Source organism: Pteronotus mesoamericanus, unplaced genomic scaffold (genome assembly GCF_021234165.1).
Source record: "Pteronotus mesoamericanus isolate MK-2021 breed Mesoamerican mustached bat unplaced genomic scaffold, CSHL_Meso_final contig_44, whole genome shotgun sequence".
NCBI classification, from domain to species: Eukaryota; Metazoa; Chordata; class Mammalia; order Chiroptera; family Mormoopidae; genus Pteronotus; species Pteronotus mesoamericanus.
Window position 1 is genome coordinate 6,676,187 of NW_026555166.1, and position 18,395 is coordinate 6,694,581.

The 18,395-nt window shown below is 40.0% G+C and overlaps 1 protein-coding gene and 1 non-coding gene across 3 annotated transcripts in view; both read right to left on the reverse strand.

Moving 5' to 3' along the window:
• Positions 1 to 18,395, reverse strand: part of CHMP3 (charged multivesicular body protein 3) — a 122,504-nt gene that overhangs the window by 16,756 nt on the left and 87,353 nt on the right. The window lies entirely within an intron of this gene.
• On the reverse strand, positions 6,179 to 6,283 carry LOC129073997 (U6 spliceosomal RNA). The gene has a single exon (XR_008529485.1). It is a non-coding gene; the product is annotated as a U6 spliceosomal RNA (small nuclear RNA).

The window sequence follows — 18,395 nt, forward strand, 5'->3', positions numbered from 1 at the left end:
TCAGTACAGAAATAATCAAATACATCAGTGAAATATAATGAGCATTCTAGAGACAAACGTATATACCTAACAATATAATATACGATTAAGCTGATATTTCAAATCAATGGGTAAAATAAGGCTTATTCAACAAATAAGGTGCATGGACCACTATTACATGAAATAAAACAAATACAGAGCCCTATTTCATACATTATACAAGAAATATTCAGGTGAGTTAAAAATCAGTATGTAGAATCTAAGGAGTTTTAGAAGAAAATAGAAGTAATGTTTTTCATGATCCAAAGTAAAATATTCAAACCCAGAAGCTATAAATACTGACAATATGACTGTATTAAACATTTAAGACTATATAGTAACATACATGTAAGAAAAGTAAAAGGACAAGAAATAGAATAGGAAAGTATTTGCAACACATCTAAACCATAGTTAATAGGGTTTTTTGTTGTTGTTGTTGTTCTTTTAGGAAAAAATTTCTACAAACCTTTATCAATAAATGGATAAATACCAAAAAGTCATTTAAAGCTTTTTAAAAATAATAGAAACAGGCAAAAAATACACAAAAACAGGTTTAGTTTCAACAAATAATAAAGGAACAATTAAAATAACACATCATTGTCACAATCAAATTAGTATTAAAAATATTGGTAATATCAAGTATTGGCAACTGTGAAAGGAATTGGGTATTCACAGAAACTTTTTCTTCATCTTAAAGTAGTTCCTTTAGCATATTTTGCAGTGCTGGTTTGGTGGAGGTGTATTCTTTCAGACTTATGTCTGGGAAACTCCTTATTTTGCCTTCCATTTTAATTGAGAGCCTTGTTGGGTAGAGCAGTCTTGGTTGCAGACTTTTGCTTTTCATTACTTGGAATATTACTTGCCATTCCCTTCTGGCTTGCAGGGTTTCTGTTGAGAGGTCAGCTGCTAGTCGTACCAGGGCTCCCTTATATGTTACTACCTCTTTCTCCCTTGCTTCCTTTAGGATTCTGTTTGTCTTTGATATTTGCCATTTTAATGATGATGTGTCTTGGAGTGGGCCTCATTGGGTTCCTCTTGAATGGGACCCTCCGTGCTTCCTGGATGTGTGTGACTTTTTCACTCCTCCATATAGGGAAGTTTTCCATCATTACTTTATCAAACAGGTTCTCTATCCCTTGCGCCTCTTCTTCTCCTTCTGGTATCCCTATTATGAGGATATTATTGCGTTTCAGGTTGTCCTGCATTTCCCTAAATGCCTCTTCATTCTTTTTGAGTCTTTTTTCATTTGCTTGCTCTTTCTGGGAGCTTTTTCCTACCTTGTCCTCCAGCTCGCTGATTTGGTACTCAGCTTCATATAGCCTGCTTTTGATTCCTTCTACTGTGTTCTTCAATTCAGAAATTGTATTCATTTCTTCTTGTCTTATTGAGAGTTTCCATCTCCTTTTTCATGTTGATATAGTTGCAGAAAGTTCCTCATAGTTTCCCTGTAGTTTTCTATAATTCTCTCTGAGCTCACTGAGCTTCCTTAGAACTGTTGTTTTGAACTCAGTATCTGATAGTTTACTTCCCTCTATTTCATTTAGTTCTCTTTCTGGGGATTCCTCCTTTCCCTTCAAGTGGGGCGTATTTCTTTGTCTTCCCATTATTTGTGAGACTCTTCTCTTTTGCTTCTCCTTCTTAAGTTGATCTGTCTTGATTTCCTGACTTTGTGGTGTGAACTTCTATGCTTGGAGACCTCTGTTTTTTCTTTGTGGATCCGCCTCTTATGATGTCAGATATCATCCCTGTCTGATCTTAGGCGGTCTGTTTGAGACTTCCAGGACTCTACTGTTTGTGGCTGTCTCCTTCAGCTGTTAATCTAGTGATTTTGCACTTTGTAGGCCGCCTTAGACAGCTCAGAGTGGGATGGAGACCCTCCTGGGGTTAGGGTTATTGGGTCCTCTCTCACTGCTGCCGTAGGGGGGAGGAGTCCACACTGGGATCCTGCTGGCTACTCTCTCCATTCCCTCCCCAAAACCTCCGTCCCCAGTCTCTCCTCAAGTGTCTCCAGACCTCTCTGCACCCCCTTTAGCCAGGGATCTAATGTCTGTGGCTGCCACTCTGCACTCAGCAGGCAGCTTAGACAGCACAGGGCAGGGTGGAATCCCACTTAGGGGCAGGGCTATTGGGTCCTCTGATGCTGGTATCGCTCAGGGGGAGTGGTCTCTGCCTGAACAAGATGGCTGCTGCCGTATGGGGGATGAGTCAGCACTGAGATCCCGCCGGCACTCTCTCAGTTTTCTCCCTCAAACCTCCACCTCCAGTCTCTTCTCTGGTGTCTCTAGACCACTCTGCTCCCATCTTTGCCAGATATCAGGGTAAGTGGCTGCAAATAAAAGTTTATGCGTTGACCCTTTAAATGATTCTTTGTGTCTCCAGCAGCCAGTCTCTGGCATAGAGCAACCCTACCGCTTTTCACAGCTGGCTGTTTTCTGTGTACTTTTTGGGCTCTGGTGCTGTGGGCTAGAGATCTCTATTTTTGGTTTAGACCCTGCTCTTCTCAGGGGGATCCAACTGGCCATTTCAATATCCTTCTGGTGCTGCTGCCTGTGGGTGTCCTGCCCGCCTTCTCCAGTCTGAAATGCACTCCTTACCAGTTAGATTGTGCTAAAGCTGATTCTTCTGTCTCCGAGGTTACAAGGCTCCTCTCTCGCTATTGTTCAGTTGTTTGTTCCAGGTGGTTTCTCCACAATTTAGTTGGCAAATTCCAGGTTGGTCCTGGGAGGATGTCAGCATGACTTCCACTCACTCCTCCACCATCTTGATTCTCCCTAGGTAGAGTAATCTTGGTTGTAGGTCTTTGCTTTCATCACTTTGAAAACTTTTTCCCAATCCCTTCTAGTCTGCAAAGTTTGAGAAATCAGCTGACAGTCTTATGGGAGCTCCCCTGTAGATAACTAATTGGTTTTCTCTTGCTGTTTTTAAGATTCTCTTTGCATTTAACCTTTGGTATTTTAATTAAGATGTGTCTTGGTGTGGGCCTTTTTGGGTTCATCTTGTTTGGAACTCTCTGCACTTCCTGAACTTTTATGTCTATTTACTTCACCAGGTCAGGAAAGTTTTGTCATTATTTTTCAAATAGGTTTTCAATTTCTTGTCTCTCTTCCTCTTCTGCCACCCCCAAGATGCAAATGTTGGCACACTTACAGCTGTCCCAGAGGCTCCTTACTCTACATTTTTTTATTTTTCTTTTTGCTGTTATGATTGGGTGATTGTTTGTTTGTTTGTTTGCTTCCTTATATTCCAAACTGCTGATTTGATCCTTGGCTTCATCTACCTACTGTTGATTGCCTGTAAATTATTTTTCATTTCAGTTAGTGTATCCTTCATTTCTGACAGGTCCTTTTTATGCTGTTGGAAGTTCTTGCTAAGATCATCTGTTCTTCCCCTAAGTTCACTGAATATCCTTATAACCAGTGTTTTTAACTCTAAATATAGTAGACTGTTTCCATTTTGGTAGTTCTTTTCTGGGAGTTCTTTTCTGTTCTTTCATTTGGGATATGTTTGTTTCTTCATGTTTCTGTGTATTAGGTAGAGCTGCTACATCTCCTGGGCTTGGCGAAGTGGCCTAATGCAATAGGTGTCTCACTCTAGGGTCCAATGGCACAGCTTCCCTGATCACCCAAGCTGGACTCTCTAGTTGCACAACCCCCACCATGTGAGCAGTGTACAACATCCTGTTGTAGCTGAGCCTTGATTGCTGTTGGCACCTCAATGGGAGGGATTTACCCCCAAGCCAATTCTCTGCAAGGACTGTCTGTGACCATCCTCCACCACAGAGGACCAGCTGTGCAGGAGCCTGTCTAACAGAGCAGGACCCACTTCAGTGGGGCTCTGGTGCCTGCTGAGTCTGCCCCTTGGCTGCTGCTGTGGAGGTGGTTGGGTGATGTTTCAGTGTGGTCTGTAGCTGGCTTTGCGGCCTCCTGGGATAGGTAGGCCAAGATCAGCTGCTGCCTGTGTTCTGCCCATGGCCACTTGGCTTGAGCTACAAAGTGATCTGCAGCTGCCAGCTATTTGTGCTGGGCTGGGAGGGTCCCAGTAGAGACCAAGATGTGAACCATGCCTGCTGCTCATGCCAAGCCTGGGGCCACTCAGTAAGAAGTATGGGGAAGCTGAAGCCAGAGGCTTCTTGAGAGATTTTAGGAAAGTTTAAAGCATGAGGCTAGACAGGCCATTCATATGGAAAAGCCACTGGGAATAACTTGAGTGGGCCTATAAGTTTGGTGGGATGGAGTCTCATGGAATTACCAGGGTGGGTGCACTGGAATCCTGGGTTAGGGGCCTGGTATGGGGCTGGGACCCTTCGCTCCTCGGGGGGATCTCCACAGCCAAGATCTCTCTCCTGATTTTTATCCAACACACGTGTGTGTGAGACGAGGCCATTCTATGTCTCTGCCCCTCCTATAAGTCTTGATGTGGCTTCTTCTTTAATTCCCTAGTTGTAGGACTTCTTTTCAGCTAGATTTCAGGTATTTCTGAATGATGGTTGTTTCACAGTTTAGTTGTAATTTTGTTATAGTTGTGGGAGGCTGCAAGTATGTACCATGTTTACTACACCACCGTCTTGACCAGAAGTCCTGGTTATGCAATTTGATGTGGAGGGTCCCCCGGATTAAAAATGGCCATTTTGCATGATGAGACTAGCAGGACCTAACTGCACTAACATCTGAAACATCGGGATTTCTCTACACAATCAAAAAGAGTAAACCAGTCTGTAAGAGAGTAGTGGGGTTTCTCCCCAACTCCCTGCCTGGTTTGTTTTGCACACACAGGACTTGGACCAGAAGAATCTGGTTGAACCCCAGCCCTGCTACTTCCTGACTACGATTTAGGATATGTCATTTCAGCAAGTTGAGCTGTTTTCCTTATTTGTGAAGACTGATTGAGATCACATATGTCAACAAGTTTTGTGAGCTGTCCACACACACAAATATAAATTTAAAAAAATATAAATATTTATAAATGTAACTTAAGAATCTCCTAAATGTGTGAGCTGGTTATGATGCATGCCTCTTGAAGGTCAGACCCTGGCTTTGAGAGAGCACTGATGCACAGGCCTGAACTAAGTCAAACAGCTGAATGCAGGGACAGGCAATTACAGAGAAATAGTCCTAATCCCACAACTCTGCTATAATGTAAGCCACTGGGGTCAAGTGTTCTGTTACTGGCTGCTGAACAGATAAACTAATACAACAAAACAGTAAAAATATCACCTATTTTATGTTTTGTACAATCAATGAAGTCTGAACAAACCCCCTACTCATAGGTTGCTCTTTAACATTCTAATGAACTTATATACTACTTGAAATACCAAAAATGTCCTCAAATAAGACTATATAACATTAAGACCAAAATAGATTCATACTCAATAGACATGAGTAGCTATTAGAATTTATGTTCAAAAAACAGTAATATAGCCCTGGATGGGTAGCTCAGTTGGTTAGCTGTCCCTCCTATGCCAAGGTTGTGGGTTCGATCTCCCATCATGGCATATACAAGAAGCAACCAATAAATGTACAACTAGAGGGAACATTATATATGAGAAAATAAATGGCACCAGGGTAGTGACCACATCCCACTATATTAGCAATGTGTTGGCACATAGAATACTAACAATAAATACTTGTTAAATGAATTTAAAAAGCAATCAACCTACAAAGAAAAAAATCATTTAGTGGCATATAGTCAGAGAAAGCATAGTTTGAAAGAAATTTCTATCTAAAATCTCTAAAAATAAAAATAAAAAAATATCTAAAAACCAAAGTATTCAAAGTATTATATTTAATCAAAATGTTCACGATGAACTGTATACTTAAGAATGGATAAAATGGAAAATTTTATGCTATATATATTTCACAATAAAATCTGCAAAATAAAAAAAATAAATTAGAATTACAAAAATAGCTGACAATTAAAATTAAAAATCAAACAGAGGGAATCATGAAATAAAATAAGCAGCCCTTCACAGTTACAGTTCTTCTGCTAAGCCCCTTTCTCCTCTGGCCACTGGCAGACCTTGCTCCAGGTCTTCCAGTGTTCCAGGCTCTCTACGATTTCAGGGCCCCTCCACATGTTCCGCCCTCCCTCATTGTACAGTGCAGGGCCCAACTAGTAGCTCAATACAGTGGAGACTTGATGGAGAGACTCCTTTTAAAAAAAAAAAAATATGGTATAACTCATGAATATGCAGGTCATCCTTGTGCAGGGGCCATGCTAATCCTCTAGGTAGTTTCAACTTTTGTGCATATGCTACTGAAGAGAGCACTAGATCTCTTTATTTGAAGGTGGACTTAGGATTTTATTCTTCATGCCTAGCACTGTGCCTGACACAAATTTTTGTTGAATAACCCAAGGAATGAACTTAGAAGACAATAGGGAAAACTATCATATCTTAATTGGTAAATATAAAAGAACAACAACAACAACTTATTAGTGTCTTAATGGCAAACAACACAGCTGGTTTTACAGAGACTCAGCGCTCCTACATATAATGACATCTTTAGTATTAGATCAGAAGTATGTTTTTCCTCTTTTGTATTGACCATAAAAATTCTAGAACGTTTCTTTATAGAAATAAAATAGTAACCAGTTTCATATGGCAAAGGTGGCAGGGGGGAGATTTCAACAAATAGAAAACCGGGTCTCCCGATATTTACAATTACAGACATACAATGACTGGTGACAGCTTACTGGTGACAGGAACAGACCTACTGATCTCAGAAACTAAAACCCAGAAATAAATATGAAAGGATTAACCTTTTAGAATTTCACTGTGGAAAATTTTGAACAGAAACAAAAGTAGAGAAGTATCATTTCTCCAAAGAGATATGTATTGCAAGTAATGTTCCTTTTATTAGCCATTAGGGAAATGCAGATTGAAATCACAATCAAATAGCTTTTCATACCCATAAGAATGCCTAAAATAAAAAACAGTGACACCACCAAATGTTGCAAGGATGCAGAAAAACTGGATCACTTATACACTGGCAGGTGGTGGTTCAAAATTGTACTGACACTCTGGACAACAGTTTGAAAGTTTCTTACATGCAACCATAAAATCCAGTAATTGTTCTATTGGGCATTTTTTTCCCAGAAAAATGAAGACTTACATTCGTGAAAAAAGCTGTAATCTTTTATATCAGCTTTATTCATAATAGCTAATAATTGAACACAACCTAGAAGTCTTTCAGCATATGAATGGTTAAACAAATTGTGGTACAGCCATACCAAAGACTACCTACTCAGCAATAAAAAAAGGAACAAACTATTGGTTCATGCAAAAAACCTGGGTTAATTTTCAGAGAATTACGCTAAGTGAAAAAAGTCAATCTCAAGAGTTTATATACTATATGATTCCATTTACATAAAATTCTTGAAATGACAAAATTATAGAAATGAAGAACATATTAGTGGTTACCAGAAATTAATGAGGGGATGGGAGGGGAAAAGGTGTGGTTATACAAGGGCAACATGAGGGATCCTTGAAACTTAACTGTATCAATGCCAATATCCTGGTTGTGATATTGTACTATAATTCTGCAAGATGTTAAATGGGGAAAAATGGGTAAAGGATACACAGAACCTCTTTATTATTTCTTATAACTGTATGTGTTAATATATGATTATTTCAAAATAAAAGCCTTAATTTAAAAAAATCTCAGAAAAAAAATATAAAAATAAAGCAACATTATAATCCTATGCCTGCTAGGAAAAAAGACATTATACACATAAAAATACTTCTCCTATTAATATTATAAAAACAATAACCAAAGATGAAAACAAAGAAGCTATTCCCAGCTGGTGTGGCTTGGTGCATTGAGTGCCAGCCTGCAAACCAAAGGGTTGATGATGTGATTCCCAGCCAGGGCACATGCCTGGGTTGCGGGCCAGGTCCCCAATAGCCGGCACATGACAGGCAACCACACACTGATGTTTCTCTCCCCCTCTTTCTCCCTCCTTTCCCCTCTCTCTAAAAATAAATAAACAAAATCTTTTTTAAAAATAAATGAACAAGAAAAAGAAGCTAAATAGAGACTTCCCTTCATAACTGACTGACACAAAGATAAATAGAAATATTTTGAAAAGAATCTGCTAGCAATAATGAAAGACAGCAACCAAAACCCAAAGCTCTCTACCTATAACAGGCTCTTTTGGGAATTACAGTTAAATTTTAAAAAATCAGATAAGAAAATTAAAATGAATAATGAAAGTGGCATCAACGGCAAAGATGCAGCTCCTTGGTGTCAAGGGGCCAGAGACTCCTAACTAGACTCACAAACTAGACTGACTGGATTTTAAGAGCCAACTTATATATGGCAATTACAAACAGAATGAATAAAATTATAAGATAATAATAGAATCTTACAGTGACATTTCACAATAATGACAGGTGAAAGCTTGGAGAAGTGGTATCAAAAACATCTGAGCCTCAAAAGTGAGTATGTTTAGAGAGAGTAAGGTACTTTTTCCTTAAAACAAAGAAAAACAGTTAAACAATAAATGATATAAAAGGAAATATCCAACACATAATAAATAAAGAAGATAAAAATTAACAGTGTATAAACATTCTGTAATATGGGGAACCCAAGCCAATGGCCATAAAAGGGAATTACTGACCATGCACATTTGGAACACTTTCAAAATTTAAAGTCAGGTTTACCTATAACTTATATGCTACAAATTGAAAAAAATAACTTGAAGCAATTTACACAAAAGCTCAAAAATTGAAGCTATAAATGCAGGCCCAAGTTTCTCAACAATGCTAATATTGATGGTTTGGGCTGGGTAACTCTTTGTTGTAGGTGGCCATTTCATGTGTTCTAGGATGTTTAGAAGCATCCTTAGCTTCTACTCATGAGATGCCAATGGCAACATCTCCCTTACCTCAGTCTTGACAATCAAAAATGTCTCCAAACACTGCCAAACATCATCTGAAGAACAAAACTGCATTGGTCTAGGCTGGAACAGCTATTGCAACTGGGATTAAATTTATCATCTCAACAGCTATAACACAAAGGTTAATTATGTTTTGGGCTGTAGGACACTCACTGCTAGTATCATACTGTTTCACTGGGAAAGATAATTTTTTTCCAGCACTAAGTGTCTTACCACTATCTTTACTGACTGTACTAGTAGCTGCATAGAAGTTACAGAACTATTCTTAATTACAGCTATTTCTTATCCATTAAAAAAAAAGCAAAGGAATACTATGAAAATGTAGCTCAGTAAAGGGATTTCTGTGCAGCAAAGCTAAGTAAGGCAGGGCCGGCGGGGGTGGGGGTGGTGTGAAAATGCAGCTTCCTGATGATCTAGCTTGCTACAAGAATAGGACTTTAAAATTCTAGAGGAATGACTGTCTTGTGTCACTCTTAATTAAATGCCAATTGTGTATTCTTACATTGTATTTACAACTGAGCAAAATAAGTATTTGTATGAATAACAACTAAATTGAATATGAAACAAATGTGAACAATCAATTTGTTAGAGGGGGTGGATGTTTCTCACCCTTTAAAAAAATTTCAATGCTGTATTTTGTGCAAGGGAAAATATTTCATTTGGAAAAGACAATTATGCACTATAAAATTTGTATTTGTAAAAGTTTTGAAGGAAAACAAAACTACTGAATAAACACTACTATGGACAATTAATAATACAGATATATATTTATTTAGAATATTATTGCTCAACCAGCCTTAAAAAATGAATTTTAACCTTTCATATGCTAGATGACAGTTAAATGCTGAATGCCAAATAAAGGGAAAAGTCTGTTCCTATTTGTTTATTTAAGGGCTCGGAGTTGTAGACCTGCGTACTAAATACTGTAAATGTATGTATGTATATATATGTGTGTGTGTATAAACATATATACATACTGTTAGACTGAAAAAAGCAAACTGCAGAACTGCAGGTGGATAAGAGGGCTGAAACCAAGACAGGGGAACTGGTGAACATTTACTTTTTATTTTGTATATTTGTTTGTTTTAGGTGGCTATTTTATGTATTCTCGGGTGTTTAGCAGCATCCCTGGCTTTTCCCCACTAGATGCTGATAACAACATTCCTCCTTCCCCAATTCTGACAACCAAAAATGTCTCCGAATCTGCCAAATGCCCCCTAAGAGCAAAACTGCTGCTGATTGGGAATCACTGACCTAAGCTAGAAGAGCTACTACAACCAGAATGAAAATTACAGTAAGCCTACATAACTTTTGAGTTAAAAATACTAAAAAATTATAAAAATTTTCATTCAACAAATTAGTTTAATTTTCACCACAGTGATGTTTCACCTCAAATATCCATACTTTGTAAATTCACTGTCAAGTATTCCAGTCAAAGCACAAAATGAAACACAGAAACGAAGCCAAAGGAGGAAACCACAATAAGGTGCCCAGGGAGAGGGACTGCCCTAGCCTGGCCTCCCCTGACTGCCTCTTGTCCCCCTAGACTCTTTGTCACCCTCGCTCAAGTCTCCTATTAGAGCTCCTATTCTATCCCTGCTGCCAGGACCCCACCATGGCTGAGCATCCGGGCCTGCCCTTCCTTTTTTTAAATTGTGGCAACACATGTGTAACATAAAATTTAATGTTTTAACCAGTTTTAAATGTACTATTCAGTGGCATTAAGTACATTCACATTGTTGTGCATCCACCATCACTATCTATCTCCAGAACTTTTCTCAAATTTCCCAAACTGAAATTCTGTACAATTAACTCTTGATTTCTTATTTCCCTCTCCTCCCAACTCCTGATATCACCATTCTACTTTCTGCCTTTATGAATTTGACTATTTTAGGTACCTCATAGGAGTTGGAATCATACAGTATTTGTCCTTTTGTGACAGTTGTATTTCGCTTAGTATAATCCCTTCAAGATTCATCCATTTGTAACATGCATCAGATTTTCCTTCCTTTTTAGGTGAACTAATAATATTCCATTGTGTATACATACCACATTTTGTTTATCCATCCATCCTTCAGTGGACACTTGAGTTGCCTTTACCTTTTGTCCATTGTGAATATGCTGCTAGGGAATATCTGTTTCAATCCGTGCTTGCAATTCTTCTCAGTATATACCCAGAAGTGGAATTGTTAGGTTATAGGGTAATTTTATTTCCTGTCCCACCTTTGAATCTTTCTCTTAACTTTATCCCCTTGATCAAAACATACTCATCACCTCTTTTCTGTGAGATGCTGCTGTCAGAAAGCTATCATGTGGAAAGCATCTAATCATGATAATGTATTAATAGCTGACAAGACTTAATATATTACCCCGCCCAGAGATACCTGCATTTTAATAGAGGAACATATTAAGGGAAAAAAAAATTACTGCATTAAATGGTGGTTTTTCAAAGCACCAACAGGTAGGGGATGGAGAGTGGGACAAGGCACATCCAAAGCAAGACCTCTCAGTAACTTATGACACTATTTCTATCTTTCCTTTTTCTCACTTTCTAAATGTACACTCCTCCCTCTTACCTGTGCCAGGCTCTATCCTCAGTTACTTTCTCTATTGTATTTAACTTGCCAAAGAGCAACACCCTACTATAAACCCTCTCTCTTTTTTTTTTTTCCCCACCCTCCACCCCTTTCCTTAAACCCTCTCAACAACCCTCCCTGGCGGTTTCTCCCAACCAGACTGTCTTTGGTGCTAGGGAAGCCAGGTGATCCTCGTTCAGTGGATCTGGACAGCCCCAAATAAAATCTCCTTTCTCTCTTAGGTCTGTTTCTCTTCCTAGGCTTCCAGTCTTTTAATGGCTCTGTAGTCTTTCCATGTTCAAAGGTGTGAAGCATCTCAAGCTTGTTTATACCTTTGCCAAGTCCCAGTTACTCCGCATCCAGAACAGTTCTTCCTCTTGTCCTCTCTTTCACGCCATCCCATTAGACTGACCTATCCAGGCCCTACCCATTACCTCCCAGGTCCCACTGCCCCCCATCTTGCTGCATCAGTTCGTCCCTGCATCTGCAGTCTGCGCTTACCATGGGCCAAGGCTCTCCAATGCCTATGAAATGAAGTTACAACTCCTCAGCTTAACTCTCCAAACTCTGGCTCCAAATTACCTTTTCGACTTCACTTCCCACTGCTCCCCTTCATGCATTTTTGTCACACTGAATCAAGTGCTGTTGGCTGAACACAGCTTGAAATATTCACCTGAGCTTTTGTGCACCCTAGTTCCTCTACTCAATTGCCTCCCTGATTCTCCCCCAGATACTTTTCCTCTGAACTCCCACTGTGTTTTATCTGTACCATTGACACAGCACATCTCAACTAGACTTGTTTCGAAGAACCCATGCTTTTAACAGCTGTAAAAACTGTCTTCTTCACTCCCCTGCTCATCCTCATTGGCCATCAACCTGAGAGCTGGGGCACCCAACCTCCCAGGCCTTCGGTGTTTGGAGTGCACTGCTCTTTATGGCCCCACGGCCATTACACATGCTGGCGTTCTACTTGGCATATCCTCCCCAACACATACACTTAATTGCTCATCCTCCTTCAGATTTCATCCTCACCTATAAGGAGGCATCTTTGACTGCATTTCCCTTTTACAGTCTCCTAGTGTTGATATATCACAATTCACAATTATAAATATACATTTATTTATTTTTATTTTTATTAAATTTATCAAATTATTTGCTTTTTACCCCACACCTAGAGGGCAACGACTATGCCTGTAATGTAATGTTTATTATTTTATCTCCAGTGCCCAGCAATGTATATGGCACATAACAGGGGCTAAAAGAAATGTATTTATTAAATGTAGTAGCATTTTGCTCTTTGTAGCTTAGTCTATTTGCTGAGGAGACTGTAGAAGGTTCTTATGGAGCCTACACTTAATCTAGCCTCTCCCATTCTCCCCCCTTTCTCCCCCTCCTTTCTCTCTTTCTTTCTTAAGAAAGAAGAGGCGGGTAGGGAAGAAGGAGATGGTGGGGAGACAGAGCTCTGAGAACCAATGCAAGGAAGAAAAAAATTCAAAAAGAAGACTATCAATAAGGGACAATACTACATTCATGAAATAAGAATAGGATTTTTTTTTTTAAGGAACTAACAGAGAACTCTTTCCTGAAAATAAAAATTAAGATAGCCAAAATAAAGAATTCAAGAGAACAGGTTTTTAAGATGGCAGAGGAGTGAATGGGAGTCACGCTGACCTCCTCCCAAGACCAAACTGGAATTGCAACTAAATAGTGGAGAAATCACCTGGAAAACAATGGAACAATAGAGGGAGAGGAGTCTTGGAGCTGTGGACAGACAGTGGATTCAACTCTCACATATCCCAAGGGGTGAGAAGTGCGGTGGAGGCTCGAGAGGGTGGGCTGGGCGCCCACGGGCACCAGCACCAGAGGGACATTGAAACGGCCAGTTGGGTCCCCCTAAAGAACAGGGACCCCTAGACTACAGCAGCTGAAATTAGGAAAATGCACAGACAAAAATGCAATCCCGAAAAGCTTAGGGGTGCTCTCTGCCAGAGACAGGTGGCTGGAGATGCAAAGAGACATTTAAAGGGCCAACGCAAAAATTTGCGGTGGCAACCGCCTTCCTTGATCTCTGGGTAGAGGCAGCAGGGGAGTGGGCTGGTGCCTGAGGAAAGATTGGCAAGAAAAACTTTGTGAAGAGAATTGAGACCGTGGCCAGCGGAGCCCCAGTCATAACTCACCTCCCACTCTGCAGCTACCACCTCGCCCAGGCATAAGAGAATCAATTAACCTGCCTTTTGTGCGCTCTGCACACAGCTTGTGGGCATGTGGGCCTAGGGGCTGAGGGCAGACTGGCTGGAAGAAATAGAGGATCCCTGGCCAAAGGGGACACACAGCTGCATAGAGACACTTGAGGAGAGACTGGAGACGGAGGGGTTGTGGAAAGAACTGGAGGATTATCTGAGATCCCCAGAGCAGTCTCTCCCCATTCCGTAGTCCCCATTTGTGCAGGCAGGCTGCGCTCCGAAGAGGCAGAAGCGGGCATGGGGGCCAGAAGGCTCGCAATTACAGTCTGCAGATGAAGTAGATCCCTAGCCAAAGGGGTCAGAGAGCTGCCCAGAGACCCTGAAGGAGAGACTGGAGACAGGATTAACCGGAGAGTCCCAGGGCTGACTTCTTCCCATTTCCCTAGTCTCCATTTTGCACGGGCAGATCATGCCCTTGAAGAGCCAAAAGCGGGGAAAGCACACAATAGAAGACCCTAAACTGACCAGTGTGGGGGTGCCCACCAGGCGTAGGCAACAGGCAAGTGTGCAAGGTCGGGCGAATAAGCCCCACCGCCTCCCCACTGGGGCAAACTTGTGCGCCTAGGCGGGCAGGGGATCCTGCTGGGCCGGGTAGCGTGCTCAAGGAGCCAGTGTGAGAGTGCAGAATGATCCACAGAAATAGTGGATCCCTGGCTGAAGGGATCAAAGAGCTGCCCAAAGCAGGAGACAGACACAGACAGTAGATTCCTGGAAGGCTCAAATGACCCAAGGTCATATAGGGTCAACAACTGACATCATAAAGAGGCAGGCCCCGAAAGAAAAGTAAAGAAAAAATAAATAAATAAATAAAAGACCCACCTACTACCATAGAGGTTTAACCCACACAGTCAGGAAATCTATATGGATCAACTGAAGAACCAAAATTAAATAAATAAATAAATAAATAATAGACTCTCACAAAAATGGGAAGAAAAAGAAGTTCCCCCCAAATGAGTGGAAAAGGGGACTCCCCACAGAGAGAGCTAAATGAAATAGAGGCAAGGGAACTATCAGATACTGAATTCAAAACAATGGCTCTAAGGAAGCTCAATGAGCTCAGCCACCTCAAAGATAACTACGAGAAACTGCAGAGAAACTACCAGGATCTTACAGCAAACTATATCAGCCTGGAAAAGGACATAGAAACTATCAAGAAGACACAAGAGGATATGAAGAATACCATTTCTGAATTGAAGAACACAGTAGAAGGAATCCAAAGCAGGCTAGATGAAGCTGAGGACAGAATCAATGAGACGGAGGATAAGGTAGAAAAAAGCTCCCAGAAAGAATAAGAAATGGAAAAAAGACTCAAAAAGAATGAAGAGGCATTTAGGGAAATGCAGGACAACCTGAAACGCAATAATATCCACATAATAGGGATACCAGAAGGAGAAGAAGGAGGAGAAGGGATAGAGAACCTCTTTGAAAAAGTAATGGTGGAAAATTTCCCCAATTTGAGGAGAGAAAAGGTCTCATGGATCCAGGAGGAAGAGATGGTCCCATTCAAGAGGGACCCAAGGAGGCCCACTCCAAGACACATCATCATTAAAATGGCAAATGTCAAAGACAAAGAGAGAATCCTAAAGGCAGCAAGGGAGAAGGAGAAAGTAACATACAAGGAAGCCCTGATACAGCTAGGAGCTGACTACTCAACAGAAACTACAAGCCAGAAGGGAATGGCAACAAATACTCCAAGTAATGGAAAGAGCAAGGGCCTACAACCAAGGCTGCTCTACCCAGCAAGGCTCTCAATTAAAATAAAAGGAGAAAAATGGAGTTTCCCAGACAAAAGAATGCTAAAAGAATACATCTCTACCAAACCAGCACTCCAAGATATGCTAAAGGAATTGGTTTAAGAAGATGAAGGAAAAGAGTGAGAAAGAGAAAAACACAGGTACAAAGAGAAAAGATGAGTTAGTTTCTATCAGTAATAACTCTCAATGTACATAGACTAACTGCCCCAATCAAAAGACACGGGATAGCTGAATGGATAAGAAAACATGACCCACACATATGCTGCCTACAAGAGACCCACCTCAGAACAGAAAAAGACCTATACAGGTTGAAAGTAAAGGGATGGAAAAAAATATTCCAAGCAAATGGGCAAAAGAAGAAAACAGCGGTTGCAATACTTATATCAGACAAAATATATTTCAAAACAAAGGCCATAAAAAAAGACCCAGAAGGACACTCTATAATACTTAAAGGAAGACTCTATCAAAAGACATAAACTTTGTAAACTTACATGCACCCAACACAGGAGCACCCAAATATATAAGGGAAATCTTGGACAACTTCAAAAAAGATATAGACAGCAATACACTGATAGTAGGGGATTTTAACACCCCACTGTCAAAAATGGACAGATCTTGCAAACAAAACATCAATAAGGATATTGTGGAGCTGAATGACACACTGAATCAAATAGACTTAACTGACATATGTAGAACCTTACATCCCAAAGAAGAAAAATACACATTCTTTTCAAATGCATGTGGAAGTTTTTCAATGATAGACCACATGATGGGACACAAAGCAAACCTCAGCAAATTCAGGAAAACTGAAATAATACCAAACTTTTTCTCGGACCACAAGGGATTGAAACTGGAAATCAACCTCAAAGAGAAACTTCAAAAACTTTCAAACTCATGGAGACTGAACAGTAGACTATTAAACAATGAATGGGTCAATAATGAGATAAGAGAAATCAAGAAATTTCTGGAAAGAAATGAAAATGAACAGACAACAGTCCAAAACCTATGGGACACAGCAAAGGCGGTCCTGAGAGGGAAGTTCGTAGCAATACAGGCTTACCTAAAAAGATAGAAACATTTCAAATAAATGACCTAACCCTACAACTTCAAGAACTGGAGAAACAACAACAAATCAATCCCAGAGCAAGTAGAAGGAAGGAAACAGTCAAGATTAGAGCAGAACTGAATGAGATAGGGATGAAAAGAACAATTCAAAGGATCAACCAATCCAGAAGCTGGTTCTTTGAAAAGATAAATAAAATTGACAAGCCTTTAAGCAGACTCATCAAGAAAAAAAGGGAGAGGACCCAAATTAATGATATCAGAAATGAAAGAGGAGAAATAACAACTGATACCACAGAAATACAAAGGATCGTCAGAAACTACTAGGAACAATTACATGCCAAGAAATTTGAAAATCTTGATGAAATGGACAAATTTTTAGAAAAGTAAAATCTTCCAACACTGAAGGAGGAAGAAACGGAAAGCTTGAACAGACCGATAACAGCTGGGGAAATTGAAGCAGTCATCAAGAAACTCCCGGCACACAAAAGCCCTGGGCTGGACGGTTTCACAGGAGAATTTTACACAACATTTAAGGAAGAGCTAACCCCTGTCCTTCTCAGACTATTCCAAAAAATCCAAGACGAGAGAAGACTCCCAGACTCTTTCTATGAGGCAAGCATCACCCTGATCCCAAAACCAGATAAGGACCCTACAAAGAAAGAAAACTACAGGCCAATATCGCTGATGAACATAGATGCTAAAATCCTCAACAAAATATTGGCAAACCGCATCCAGCAACATTAAAAAGATTATCCACCACAATCAAGTGGGATTCATCCCAGGCATGCAGGGATGGTTCAATATACGCAAATCAGTAAACGTGATATATCACATAAATAAAAGACAAGACAAAAACCACATGATCATCTGGATAGATGCAGAAAAAGCATTCAATAAGGTACAGCACACATTTATGATCAAAAAACTCAGAGAAATGGGAATAAATGGGGCATTCCTCAATGTAATAAAGGCCATATGTGAAAAACCTACAGACAACATTATACTCAACGGGCAAAAACTCAAAGCTTTCCCACTAAGATCGGGAACATGACAAGAATGTCCGCTTTCACCACTTCTCTTCAACGTAGTATTGGAAGTCCTAGCCACAGCAGTCAGACAAGAAAAAGAAATAAAAGGCATCCAAATAGGAAAGGAGGAAGTAAAACTATCATTGTTTGCAGATGACATGATAGTGTACATAGAAAATCCTTTAGAGGCCACCAAAAACCTCCTCAACCTAATAAGTGAATTTGGCAAAACAGCAGGATACAAAGTCAACATTCAGAAATCAAAGGCATTTCTGTACACCAGCAATAAAATAGAAGAAGAAATCAGAAAAAAAAATACCATTCGATATAGCAAGAAGAAAAATAAAGTACCTAGGCATAAATTTAACCAAGGAAGTAAAAGACCTGTATGCAGAAAACTATACAACATTGAAGAAAGAAATTAAGGAAGACACAAATAAATGGAAGCATATACCGTGCTCATGGATTGGAAGAATTATTATCATCAAAATGTCCATACTACCCAAAGCAATTCATAGGTTCAACGCAATCCCTATTAAGATACCAATGACGTATTTCACAGAAATAGAACAGACATTTCAAAAATTTATATGGAATCATAAACGACCCCAAATAGCTACAGCACTTTTGAGAAAGAAAAACAAAGTAGCAGGGATCACAATACCGGACATCAAACTCTACTACAAAGCCACTATACTCAAAACAATCTGGTACTGGCACAAGAACAGACCCATAGACCAGTGGAACAGAACAGAAAGCCCAGAAATAAGCCCAGGTCTATATGGGCAACTAATATTTGCCAAAGCGGGCAGAAGC